The 11,672-nt window shown below is 46.6% G+C and overlaps 1 long non-coding RNA gene across 1 annotated transcript; it reads left to right on the forward strand.

The window, feature by feature from the left end:
* Positions 1-2,580: 2,580 nt before the first annotated feature.
* Positions 2,581-9,959, forward strand: LOC113875099. The gene is made up of 2 exons (XR_003506157.1): positions 2,581-2,654; positions 9,768-9,959. It is a non-coding gene; the product is annotated as an uncharacterized LOC113875099 (long non-coding RNA).
* The last annotated feature ends 1,713 nt before the right edge of the window (positions 9,960-11,672 follow it).

The following is an 11,672-nucleotide window of genomic DNA, read 5'->3' on the forward strand; positions in this document are numbered from 1 at the left end:
TGGGGAAAAGGCTGAGCATTTCGATCTCCTGGTTTTATTTATATAAGGGAATTCACAAGATAATCTCAGAACACTACAGTTTGCCTTGTGGGGTTGGCTTGATCTCCATTGTCCTACTGAATATATTTTTGGTGCATATGTTAGTCCGTAATGAGTTATATAAAAACCAGGATAATGTGACCTATGTTAGTTTTCAGCCTTGATGGGGACTGGAACAAGAAACAGAAGGATAATAGTTAACACCTATAAAGAACTTTGTGGGACTTCCCTGGGGGTCCAGAGACTAAGACTCTGTACTCCCAGGGTTCAATCCCTGGTCAGGGAACTAGATCCTGCATGCACAAATAAGAGATCACATGCTGCAACTAAACATCCTGTGTGCCCCAACTAAGACCTGGTGCAGCCAAGTAACTTTTTTTTAAGAGTTTTGTATGGGCTGGACACTATCTAAGCACTTTGCACGAATCAACATTTAACTCAGATAATGACCAACAAGACAGGTGCTTATATGATCATCCTTTCACAGATAAGGAATCTGGGGTACAAAGAGATTAAGTAACTTGCTCAATGTCAAACAGCTAGAAAATGGTCAAGCTGGAATTTGAACCCAGACCTGCCTCGATGATTTGTGCTCTTAATCCTATGGAGCATTATGTGACTGTATCAGGTCTAAAGATACTTAAAATAAATGGACTGTCTGTGACAGACACCATGATTGACCTATCAACCATTCCCAGCCTTTTCTCCATCCCTCTATCAACCACCAGGTCCAGAAAGACTATTTACTTTCCCAGGATTCTTTAAAGTTCTGGCCAATGAGATGGAGGCAGAGGCCAACTGTAATAACTGTGGGAATGGCTTTGCTTTCCCTAATAAAAAGAGCAAAGGTAGAAGATGCCCCTGTGCCCTTTATTCCTGCCTTGGAAGTGGATGTGATGCCTGGAATCATGGCAACCACTTTGTGAGCTGAGGGACAGGTCAAGAGAAGCACAGTGACCTGGAATAGCCTGAGCTTTGGAATTGACTTTCCTACCCTTCAGACATCTTTTTGTATGGGAAAATTAAACCCTGTTTGTTCACATCACTGAGCTAGGTTTTCTTTACTTGCAGCTAAAAATCACATCTAATATTCTTTTCTCCCTTTCCATCTCTCTCTTAATCCCACTTGAAAGTAACTACTTTTTAAAAGCCAGCATCTTAGAAAGAGTGAGGGACAGTGGTAAGCTTCTTCCTGAAGATATTTGACATAAATTAAACTCTCCTGCAGACATGCCATTTACTGAGCATGTACTGTATTGCATGTGTATCATAGGCTCCAGGTTATTTTCCCCCAACACTCTTACATCCTAGGAGGGAGGCCATATTCAGCTCCATTCTACAGACAAGGACACTGAGGTACTGGGCCTTAAGAACTTGCCCAGTGGGTAGGCAGCAGATTCACCCAGGCCAGTCGGACCTCAAGCCCAGGGTCTCCCTGTTCTCAGCAGAGATCACTCCACCCCTTAAGAGTTTCTCCAACTCATCAGACTCCAGGCCTCTGTTCCCTCCTGTCCCCTCGGGACTAGTACCTCGCCCTCAGTGCCTCAGGGTTCTCATCTGTAAAGTGGGGATGATACTAGGACTCACTCACAGGGTTGCTGTGCCAGTTCAGTGGAATAATCCACTTGGCATGGAGGCTGGTACCTGGGGAACTCTCAACAGACAGAGTTATTATTATCATCACTATTATTAAATACCTAGAGTCCTGTCCCCAAGAGTGATATCCCAGAGCAGCAATGAATGGAAAGAAGAAGCTGAGAGAAACTGGGGCCTGATGTCTATTGAGCTTGACGTGATTTCATGCTCCCCCGGCCTGGGAGCACGTGCACCCTTGGGTGAGATCTTGGAAGGCTTTTTGTGCAGAGCTGCCTGAGGAAGAAGGCTCCTGCCAAACACCCTGTCTGGAAAGGAGCACACAGTCAAGGAAGCCTGTCTCCTGCCAGGGGCTCAGGGGCTCAGGGGCTGGCTGTTAGCATCACTGGCAGGGCTGGTCAGTGCACAGGGCTTGGAATTCACCCTTTGGCTCAAGGCCAGGGTGGCTGCCAGCTGCGGCAAGAGGGAGGGCAAGGGGGAGGCAGAGAGATAGGGAGAAAGAGAGAGGAGACATCTCCTTGCTGAGCCCCAGGCCACAGCAAATGGAGTCAGCCTCCAACAGGGGAGGGGAGAGGGCTCTGCTTAATTAATTAATCCTTTAATGACAACGTATTCACTGCCAAGCATTTGGATACACAAGCTTCATTGAAACCTCATCACATCCCTCTGATGAAAGTACTATTATCATCTTTATCTTGAAGGTGAGGAAAACGAGGCACAGAAAGGTTAAGCAGCTTGCCCTAGGTCACACAGCTAATAACTGGAGGAGCCAGGATCCTAGCCCAAGTGCCCAGACCCCTGAACCAACGCTGCTAAGCAATAAAGAAGTAATAAGACCTTTCATTCTAATAGGGCTGGGAGAGGAGAAATAGACTATAAAAAAATCAATAAATGATGAAATAACTCTGGATGGTGACAGTAATTGATTAAATCACCCATATCCGATGAATCTGGTGGCAGGAAGAGAGCACGTGGAAGGCTTCTAAGATGAAATGGAGTCTGGGGTCCTCCTTGAAGGAAGGGTGAGATTTTAACTGGGAACTAACTGGGAACTTGGGCATGAAAGGCATGTCAAATAATGGGATGGGCATGTTCAAAGGCTAAGAGAAAAGAAAACAGATTGGGAGAAAACTGTGGAGCCAGAACTTGGTATGGGTAAAAAAGCAGACATAACAATTGGTGCTCCATAAATGGTCATTGTGGGCTTCCCAGGCGGCTCCGTGGTAAAGAATCCACCTGCCAATGCAGGAGAGGAGGGTTTGATCCCTGGGTCGGTAAGATCCCCTGGAGAAGGAAATGGCTACCCACTCCAGCATTCTTGCCTGGGAAATCCCATGGACAGAGGAACCTGGTGGGCTACAGTCCATGGGGTCTCAAAAGAGTTGGACACAATTTAGGGACTAAAAAATAAATGGTCATTGGAAAGAGTATCTTGGAGGTTAAACCATGGGAGGCTTTAGAGAACTAGAGGAATTGTTTCTAAGTCCTTTTCTGAGTCTTTGTTCCAGCATCTGCATCCTCAGTAGTACTAGAGAGTCACACCCAGCCTCAGTCCCAGAGCCTGAGTCCTGATTGGTCCAAGATGTTCATGCCCCTGGCCAGGGATTGGGCTGCTCATGTCACGTGACGTAATCTGGCCAATGGCAGGCAAGTTTCTAGGAAAGTTTTTTTTTTTCCCCTCACCCTCAAAACGCAAAACTTCATCCAAGATGACCCTTGTATTAGTGATCTGTTGCTCACAACAGAATGCCCCTAAACTTAGCAGCTTTAAACAACAATTAAATATTACTTCAGTTTCTGTGGGTCAAAAATCTAGAAGTGACTGAGGGTGATTCTGGTCCAGGGTCTCTCAGGAAGTTGCAGTCAAGACATCACTGGTGGTTGCCATCTTCAGAGGGATTTCTGTTCAATCTCTCTTCAGGTGAAGGTGAAGAAGGGTGTCAGAGGTCAGCTCATCCAGTCTCAACCTGCAGACACCCAGTCCTTGACTTTTTCCCAACACACCGATCCCAATTTAAACGTCACCTCCTCCAAGAAGCCTTCTGAGATCAGCTTTTAGAAAGCAGCTCCTCCCTGCCCATGCCGAGAGTTTCAGTCCTATCCCCCCTGCCTAACTGCCTGACACTCTGCTTTTAACTTACCTTTGTTTGTCCCTTCTTGGTTAACCATTTTCCTTTTTGGATCTCTCTACCTTTTTGGATTCTCTACTAGAATATATCCTCCACGAAGCATCAGATTTTTGTCTATCTTGTCCTCTGCTAGATTTCCTAGAGTTTAACATGGGACCTGCTCTGTATTAGGTGCTCAGTTAGATATATGTTTATGGTTTATGTCGAATGAAGAAGTGAGTGGATATTTCACAGCTGTGGAGATGATCTGGGATATCAGAGAATTCTGAAAAACCAAGAAAGAGGCTGAACCAAGAAGCATGCACTTTTTCCTCCAACTGCCTGTATCTACGTTGCCCTCACGCTCACATGCAAAGTCCCCAGATTCAGCCCTCTCTGGTCTGCTTCCCAAATTGGCTTCTCCACCCCCATACCACCTCCTCCATCTTGTTCCTACCAGATCTGTGAGGCCACCTGAATAACAAAAATTACATGGAATTTGGAGTCAGACAGACCTTGTCTACATTTGAAACCTTCCAGCTGTCTGAACTTGGGTGGCTGACTTCTCATTTTGAGCCTCAGTTTCCCCATCTGTAAAATGGGGCACTGCCTGCTGTCTCCATGAACATGAGTGTGAGGTTACTTCCAACACAGAAGGGCATTGGGCTTGCCTGGAATAAAACTCTCCTCTCCACAGCCCACAGCAGCTCAAACTGTCTCCAGTCTGACCCAGCAGTCGGCCCTCCTCTTGCAGCTGCTCCCCAAAGAGCATGAAAGCTTAACTGGCCAATATTTTCCCCAGCTCAGCACAAAGTGCAATCATTGCAGGGCAGCCAGGAAGGGCTGTTAGCTTGATTGGGTCCTTTTTTCATCTCCATGTCAGCTAGTAGGCAGCTTAGCTCACACAGGGCGCCTGCTCCTTTTATTATCCAGCCCTGGAGTGGGGTGGGTGGAGCCCTTAACATATAGCAAGAATGTGGCACCACTGCATACCACCCCAGACACCAGACCCTCGAGACACCTCATCTCCTTATTAAAAAACTAGAAATAGCTTCTCATTCCTACCCAGAAATTAAGTCCAATCCCACCCCTCCACCCATGCTGAAGGTTTCCTAACCCCTGCTTCCTCCTTTCTATTTGGGCAGGAAACATTTTTTTTTTTCAAAGTCCTCCAGGTGCACTAAGCTTAGGAGAATGAATACTTTAAAACACATGGGTAACTACTTCTGCCTCCTGTGGGAGGGGGTACAAAATATTTGATTCCTGCACCATCCCCTCTTAATAATAATATAACAAATGCTTATAGAGCAATAGCTATATGCTAGTCAATCGCTATATGCTAGGCACAGCTCAGAGTGTTTTCTGTAAATTCACTTAATTAATCCTCTGAGCAACCCTAAGTAAAGTCCATTATCCATATTCCCCTTCTACAGACCAGGTTATAGAATCGCCTAAGGCCACAGCCTAAGGTCACACAGCCACTGAACAGAGGGTTTGGGACTTGAGTTTAGATTTTTTGGTGCTGTTAACCTACTCACTAAAGGAAGGGAAAGTGGATATGGCAAAGGCCAAAGCTCACTTGTCTGTGACTGTGAGGCTGGGGTATGGGGAAAGTATGGATGGCCATTTCCTTCTTAGGACAAAATGATGAAGGTTTGGAGCTTGACCTTGGTAGGAGGCTGCATAAGAATGTTTAGATAATAGAGTTTCCTGGGGAGTCAGAGAAGGAAAGCACTTGAAAACAGAAAAGCAGGGAGTCTTAAGAGAAAATGGAGTCTGAACAGCATAGTGCTGCCAGACCTCTTCCTTGCTCTCCAAACCTTAGCAAAGTCTGCTGCAACCAGAAATGAACCTGGGTCTTCTGCACTGCAGGCTGGGGGATGGGGAAAGGGAATCATGATAATGTCATGATCAGGGCATTTGCATAGCCAGAGACAGACATCCAACTCTCAGATTTCTAGTTTCATGTAACTGAAAAGTCTAGGGTGGATTTCAGGCATGGCTGGATTCAGGGGTGCTAATAATGTCATCACTTGTCTCTCCTTCCCGGTGCTTCTTTTCTCTAGGCTGATTTCTTTCCCAGACAGGTTCAGTTACATCCCACCGGCACGACAACTCAATGGAAATAGAGATCTTTTCCCCAAGTGGTTTCAACAAAAGTCCCGGGGAGAGTTCTCATTGGACCAGCCTGAATCACATGGCTGCACCACATGACCATCCCTGACCCAATGGCTGTGGTGATGGGACAGAGTTTGACTCACTCAAACCACATGGGTGGATAATAATGGAGGGGTGGTTCCTCAGTGGGACATGAGAGGGAGAAATTTTCTTCCAAAAGAAGAGGACCTAGACAGGAGGGCCACAGACATCCACTGTGGGGCCATGAGGTGAAGAGGAGGGGGAAGAGAAAAGCTGTAGGACGGCATCCACTAGTGAGACTAGGGGGTTAAGAGAGAAGCCTTGAGTGATCAAAACACAGACCCGGCTGTCTGCTCCCTCCTGGAATTGCATAGAAATCATGCCCCAGGTACAGTAAGTGTTAGTTGTTCAGTCGTGCCCAACTCTTTGCGATACCATGGCCTGCAGCCCACCAGGCTCCTGTGTCCATGAGATTTTCCAGGCAAGGATACTGGAGTGGGTTGCCATTTCCTTCTCCAGGAGATCTTTCCAACTGAGGGATCAAACCTGGGTCTTCTGCACTGCAGGCAGATTGTTCACCAACTGAGCTACAAGGGAAGCCCCAGGCTGCCTGTAGAATAAGAAATAAGAGAAATGACTCAATAATCAAGAATAAGACTTCCCTGGTGGTACAGTGGAGCAACTAAGAATCCGCCTGCCAATGCAGGAGACACGGGTTTGACCCCTGGTCCGGGAAGATTTCACATGCCATGGAGCAACTAAACCCATGTGCTACACCTACTGAGGTCCAAGCACCTAGAGCCCATGCTCCACAACAAAAGAAGACAATGCAGTGAGAAGTCCACAGAAGGAAGCACAGATATTCACTCAATGGACATTCTCTTCTACTCCTGGCTGCCAGTCCAAATGCCACCTCTTCCAAGCAGTGTTTTGCGATTACATATCTCTGATGCCCTCTTGGCCTCTCCTCTTGCCTGCACACTGACTTCTTGGAAGTTCAGATCAGTGCCTTTGGAGTCCCTAGTTTATCTGGCATGTGGTGCTATAAACAGTGGGTATTGTAGAGATTTTGAGATTGATAATGATGAAAATGATAATGATGATGGGCAAAAATGTCGTTTGAGACCTCCCAGGCCTCCTTAATTCTTTTTCCAATTTAATTTCAGTTTAACTTGATTCCAGAAATCTTTTCAAATCCACGTTTGCAAGGATGTAGGTATAAACAAACACATAAAACCAAGCATCTGCTATATCCAGCATTCTCTGTACGCAGCGTTCTCCCAGGCCAGCCTTTCTGCCAGTCTCAAGAGGTGTCTTTGCCTTTAATGATGAGGCTTTCATGCAAACAGAGTTTCATGGTCTGCAAGATTACTTGGAGTGGTGCACAAAGATGAACACTTTTTATTGTCCTAGTTATGTGTTTATTTTAATTAGGAATTGCATTTGGCTACATGTAACTGAAAATCCAAATCAGAGAAGCTTACTCAAATAAGGAACTTCTTTCTCTTTGTTAAGAGACACCTCCACCTTGCCATTAAAACTCCAGCCCCGTTCTAAGCCTTTTATCCTAATGCTCACCTTATGGTCACAAGATGGCTGCTCTACCTCCAGCATTGCATCTAAATTCCAGGCAGGAAGAAGGGAAAGAACAAAGAGAGAAAGATCAGTTTTAGTTCCTTCTGTTCCCCACCCCGACCCTTCACTTTTTAAAGAACTTTGACAGAAGTCCCACCTAATCACATCTAATTTAAATCTCACTTGGCTAGGTGTGGGTCATGAGCATCACCGTTAATGAGCAACTCCTACTTGCAAAGGAAGCTTGGAAAGGTGGAGTTTACACTGGATACAGTGTTGTCCCAAACACAACTAGGGTTTTAATAGGAAGTAAGAAAAGCAGAGACATTACTTTGCCAACAAAGGTCCATCTAGTCAAGGCTTTGGTTTTTCCAGTAGTCATGTATGGATGTGAGAGTTGGACTGTGAAGAAAGCTGAGCGCCGAAGAATTGATGCTTTTGAACTGTGGTGTTGGAGAAGACTCTTGAAAGTCCCTTGGACTGCAAGGAGATACAACCAGTCCATTCTAAAGGAGATCAGTCCAGGGTGTTCTTTGGGAGGAATGATGCTAAAGCTGAAACTCCAGTACTTTGGCCACCTCATGCAAAGAGTTGACTCATTGGAAAAGACTCTGATGGGGCAGGAGGAAAAGGGGAAGACAGAGGATGAGATGGCTGGGTGGTATCACCAACTCGATGGACTTGAGTCTGAGTGAACTCCGGGAGTTGGTGATGGACAGGGAGGCCTGGCATGCTGCGATTCATGGGGTTGCAAAGAGTTGGACACGACTGAGCGACTGAACTGAACTGAACTGAAGAAAAGAAGAACAGATATTGTGAAAGCAATCTGTAGCATGGACCACACACACCAAACCTATTCGCAGGAATTATTACTTAGAACAGCAGTTCTCATGTTTGAACATGTGTCAAAAATTCCCTGGAGGGCTTGTGAAAACACAGGTAGCTGGGCCCACCCCCAGAGTGTCTGACTCAGTAGATCTGAGGCAGGGCCCAAGCATTTGCCTTTCTAATGAGCTCCCAGCTGATTCTAGGCTGCTGGTCTGACACCACACTTTGAGAATTGCTGACGGCCAGGCAAAGTCAGTACTCAGATAAAAATATATGATGGTACATTGCCTGGTTCACAGCAGGTGCTCAATGAATAATTGAATGAATGAATGAATGAGCTGGGTGAACTGCTTACTTTAAACTGTGGTTTGCCAAACTCAGTTCCTCCTGTATATCATGATCCAGCCAATGGGAGGCATCAGCTGGAAGCTAGAGGCGGGTGGAAAAGGAAGCCAGGGTGTTTATTCCCCAGCTCTCTCTCTGCCTTGCTTCAGGTTGGCTGTGTCCCTTCAATAAAGCATAAAGCTCCTGGGACTTATCTGGCCATCCAGTGGCTAAGACACCACCTCCCATTGCAGGGTACGGGTTCCATCTCTGTTTGAGGAACTAAGATCCTACATGCCATGTGGGGCAGTGAAAAAAAGATAAGGGTCCTATTGAGTGGTCCTCTGTGATAGCTCCTGGCTTCAGGTTCTAGTAAGGTTCTCACCCTTGTCCCTTTCATATACAGTGACAACTCCCCATATTGCTATTGGATGGTGGATACCAGAGGGCTGGGAGCTCAAGAGAATGGAGCCCACATGGGTCAGCCTATACAGAACAGAATGGAAAAGGGGTGGAGAGTAGACCTGCAGAGGAAAACGGAAGATGTCCAGCACAGACAGTGAAAATATCATGACATCATGATATACAGGAGCAACTGAGTTTGGCAAATCTCAGTTTAAAGTAAGCAGTTCACCCAGCTCATTCATTCATTCATTCAATTATTCATTGAGCACCTGCTGTGAACCAGGCAATGTACCCAGTGCCCGGGATTTAGGACTAAATTAACCATGACTCCTGCCCAGAGAGGCTGCTGTGTGCTAGGGTCAAAGTACCTTAGTGGAGGGTGGGTGGAGTCCTTTTCCCCCCGCCTCTCTGCTGCCACAGCCCACCCAGCCAGACTCACTGTGCCTGCCCCTGATCTCATTCACTTGTCACCCACAAGAATTCCGGTGTGATTTAGGCTTTCATTAAAGTTTAACTACAGGGGAAAGCCTGCAAAAAAAATCACCTACTCCATCACAAATCACAATGTTATTATGTGCTGAAATAGGGGCCATGGGAATATACTGAGCTGGGGGTGGGGTGGAATTTGGTTGGGATAAGGGGCAAAATGGATTTAAACCACTGGGTGCCCACACGCCTCCCATGGCAACACCCTGTAAACTTATGCATATAGATTTATATCCGGCAAATTGTTGATTATGGTTTTTTTTCCCCCAGCCCTCACCAGCCCCTCTGCTGTCACATCAACCTTACACAGAATGTCTGTCTCCACGCTCAGTAGCCAATAACAAAAATGATGAAGAATCTGATGCAGACGCGGATAATTGCTCCGGCTTCCTCCCGTGAATTTAAATAGCTTTCTTGAATTACTGCTTTTGACATGATCAATAAAATTGAGGTATTGCTGTATCAGGCCTTTCAGCAAATACACAGGAAGCTGTGCTCCTAGGGCTGGTGGTTCAGGGACTCCAGCTGTCCCGGTGGGTGGGGCCGTGGCCTTAACAATTGATGGAGTGAGGACAGGGATGAGCTGGACTGACCAGCAGCCAAAACAAGAAAAGCAGATCAGCTTCAGCATTCTGCCTTCCAGTTGACCTCAGTTTTCTTATACTCCTTCCCCCACCAGCCATGTGACCTTGGGCACTTGCTATGTCACGCTTTGAGCCTCATTTTTCTCATCCACACAGTGGGATGAGATCTTGTTTGGAAATAAGGTCTTTGCAAATGGAGTCAAGTTAAGGTGAAGTCATGTTGGATTAAGGTGGATCCAGAATCCAACAACTCGTGTGAAGACACAAGGATCCAGAGAAAACACAGCCAGCAAGGCAGCTGCAAGCCAGGGAATGACAAGAGTTGTCAGCAGCTGCCACACACTAGTAAAAAAGCAAGAAAGGACCCTCCCCTAGAGCCTCCAGAGAGAGTGCAAACCTATTATCACCTTGATTTTGGACTCCTGGCCTCCAGAACTGTTGTTTTTGTTGTTCAGTCACTCAGTTGTGTCCAGCTCTTTGCGATCCCATGGACTGCAGAACGCCGGGCTTCCCTGTCCTTCATTTTTTTCTGGAGTGTGCTCAAACTCATGTCCATTGAGTCAGTGATGCCATCCAACCATCTCATCCTCTCTTGCCCTCTTCTCCTCCTGCATCAGCATCTTTCCCAGCATCAGGGTCTTTTCCAGTGAGTCGGCTCTTTGCATCAGGTGGCCAAAGTATTGGAGCTTCATCTTCAGCATCAGTCCTTCCAACGAATATTCAGGATTGATTTCCTTTAGGCTTGACTGGTTTGTTGTCCTTGCTATCCAAGGGACCGTCAAGAGTCTTCTACATTTCTGTTGTGTTAAACCACCTACTTTGTGGTGTAATGAGTTACGCCAGCCTGAGGAAACTAGTTCAGGGACGGTTTGGCAGGTGGAAGTCTCTGTGATTTCTGCTGGCTGATACAGGATTCGTTCAGGAGGGCAGGTGGGTCAGGGGACGCAAGGGGCTAAGGAAACTCTCTGGCAGCCATCCTGAGATGGGCTAGGACCTGGGACCCTTTTCTGCAATGCATGCACCTGGACACACCTCTCCTCCAGCAATAAAATACAAAGTAACTATAAGGGACTAAAAATAACTGCATGAACCCCTGGCAGTTGGGACAAATTCTGGACAAAAGATACAAAAAGACCAAAAATCTCAACTGCCATTTCTGAAGAGAAGAGAGGAAAAACAGGGTACTGTGCATGCTTCCTGCACTCAACCCCACTAGAGGGTTGAGCAAACCACCTAAACCACCCCTCTGACTTGACCCCTGGACACACCCCTATCTTCTCTCCAGAGTATATATAAGGAACCAGCTTGCTCTCCTATCTGGGGGATTGAGCAAGCAAGGGAATCTGTTTCTTGTTCTGCCTCCCCGCTGTGCAGTGGGGAGCCCCAGTAAAGCCTTGCCTGAATTTCTTGTCTGGCCTCTAGTCAATTTCTATAGATTAGAGAAGGCTAAGAAACTAAGAGTCAGACTTAACCTCCAGCTGTCCAGGCCTCCCAGGAGGGTAAGGTCAGGGTCAAGGATGTGTTTTAGTGGGTCAAGGTTGGAGGCTACATGAGGGCCAGTCCTAGGGTGAGTTGAGGGGTCGGCTTGGGG

Source organism: Bos indicus x Bos taurus, chromosome 17 (genome assembly GCF_003369695.1).
Source record: "Bos indicus x Bos taurus breed Angus x Brahman F1 hybrid chromosome 17, Bos_hybrid_MaternalHap_v2.0, whole genome shotgun sequence".
In the NCBI taxonomy this organism is placed as follows: domain Eukaryota; kingdom Metazoa; phylum Chordata; class Mammalia; order Artiodactyla; family Bovidae; genus Bos; species Bos indicus x Bos taurus.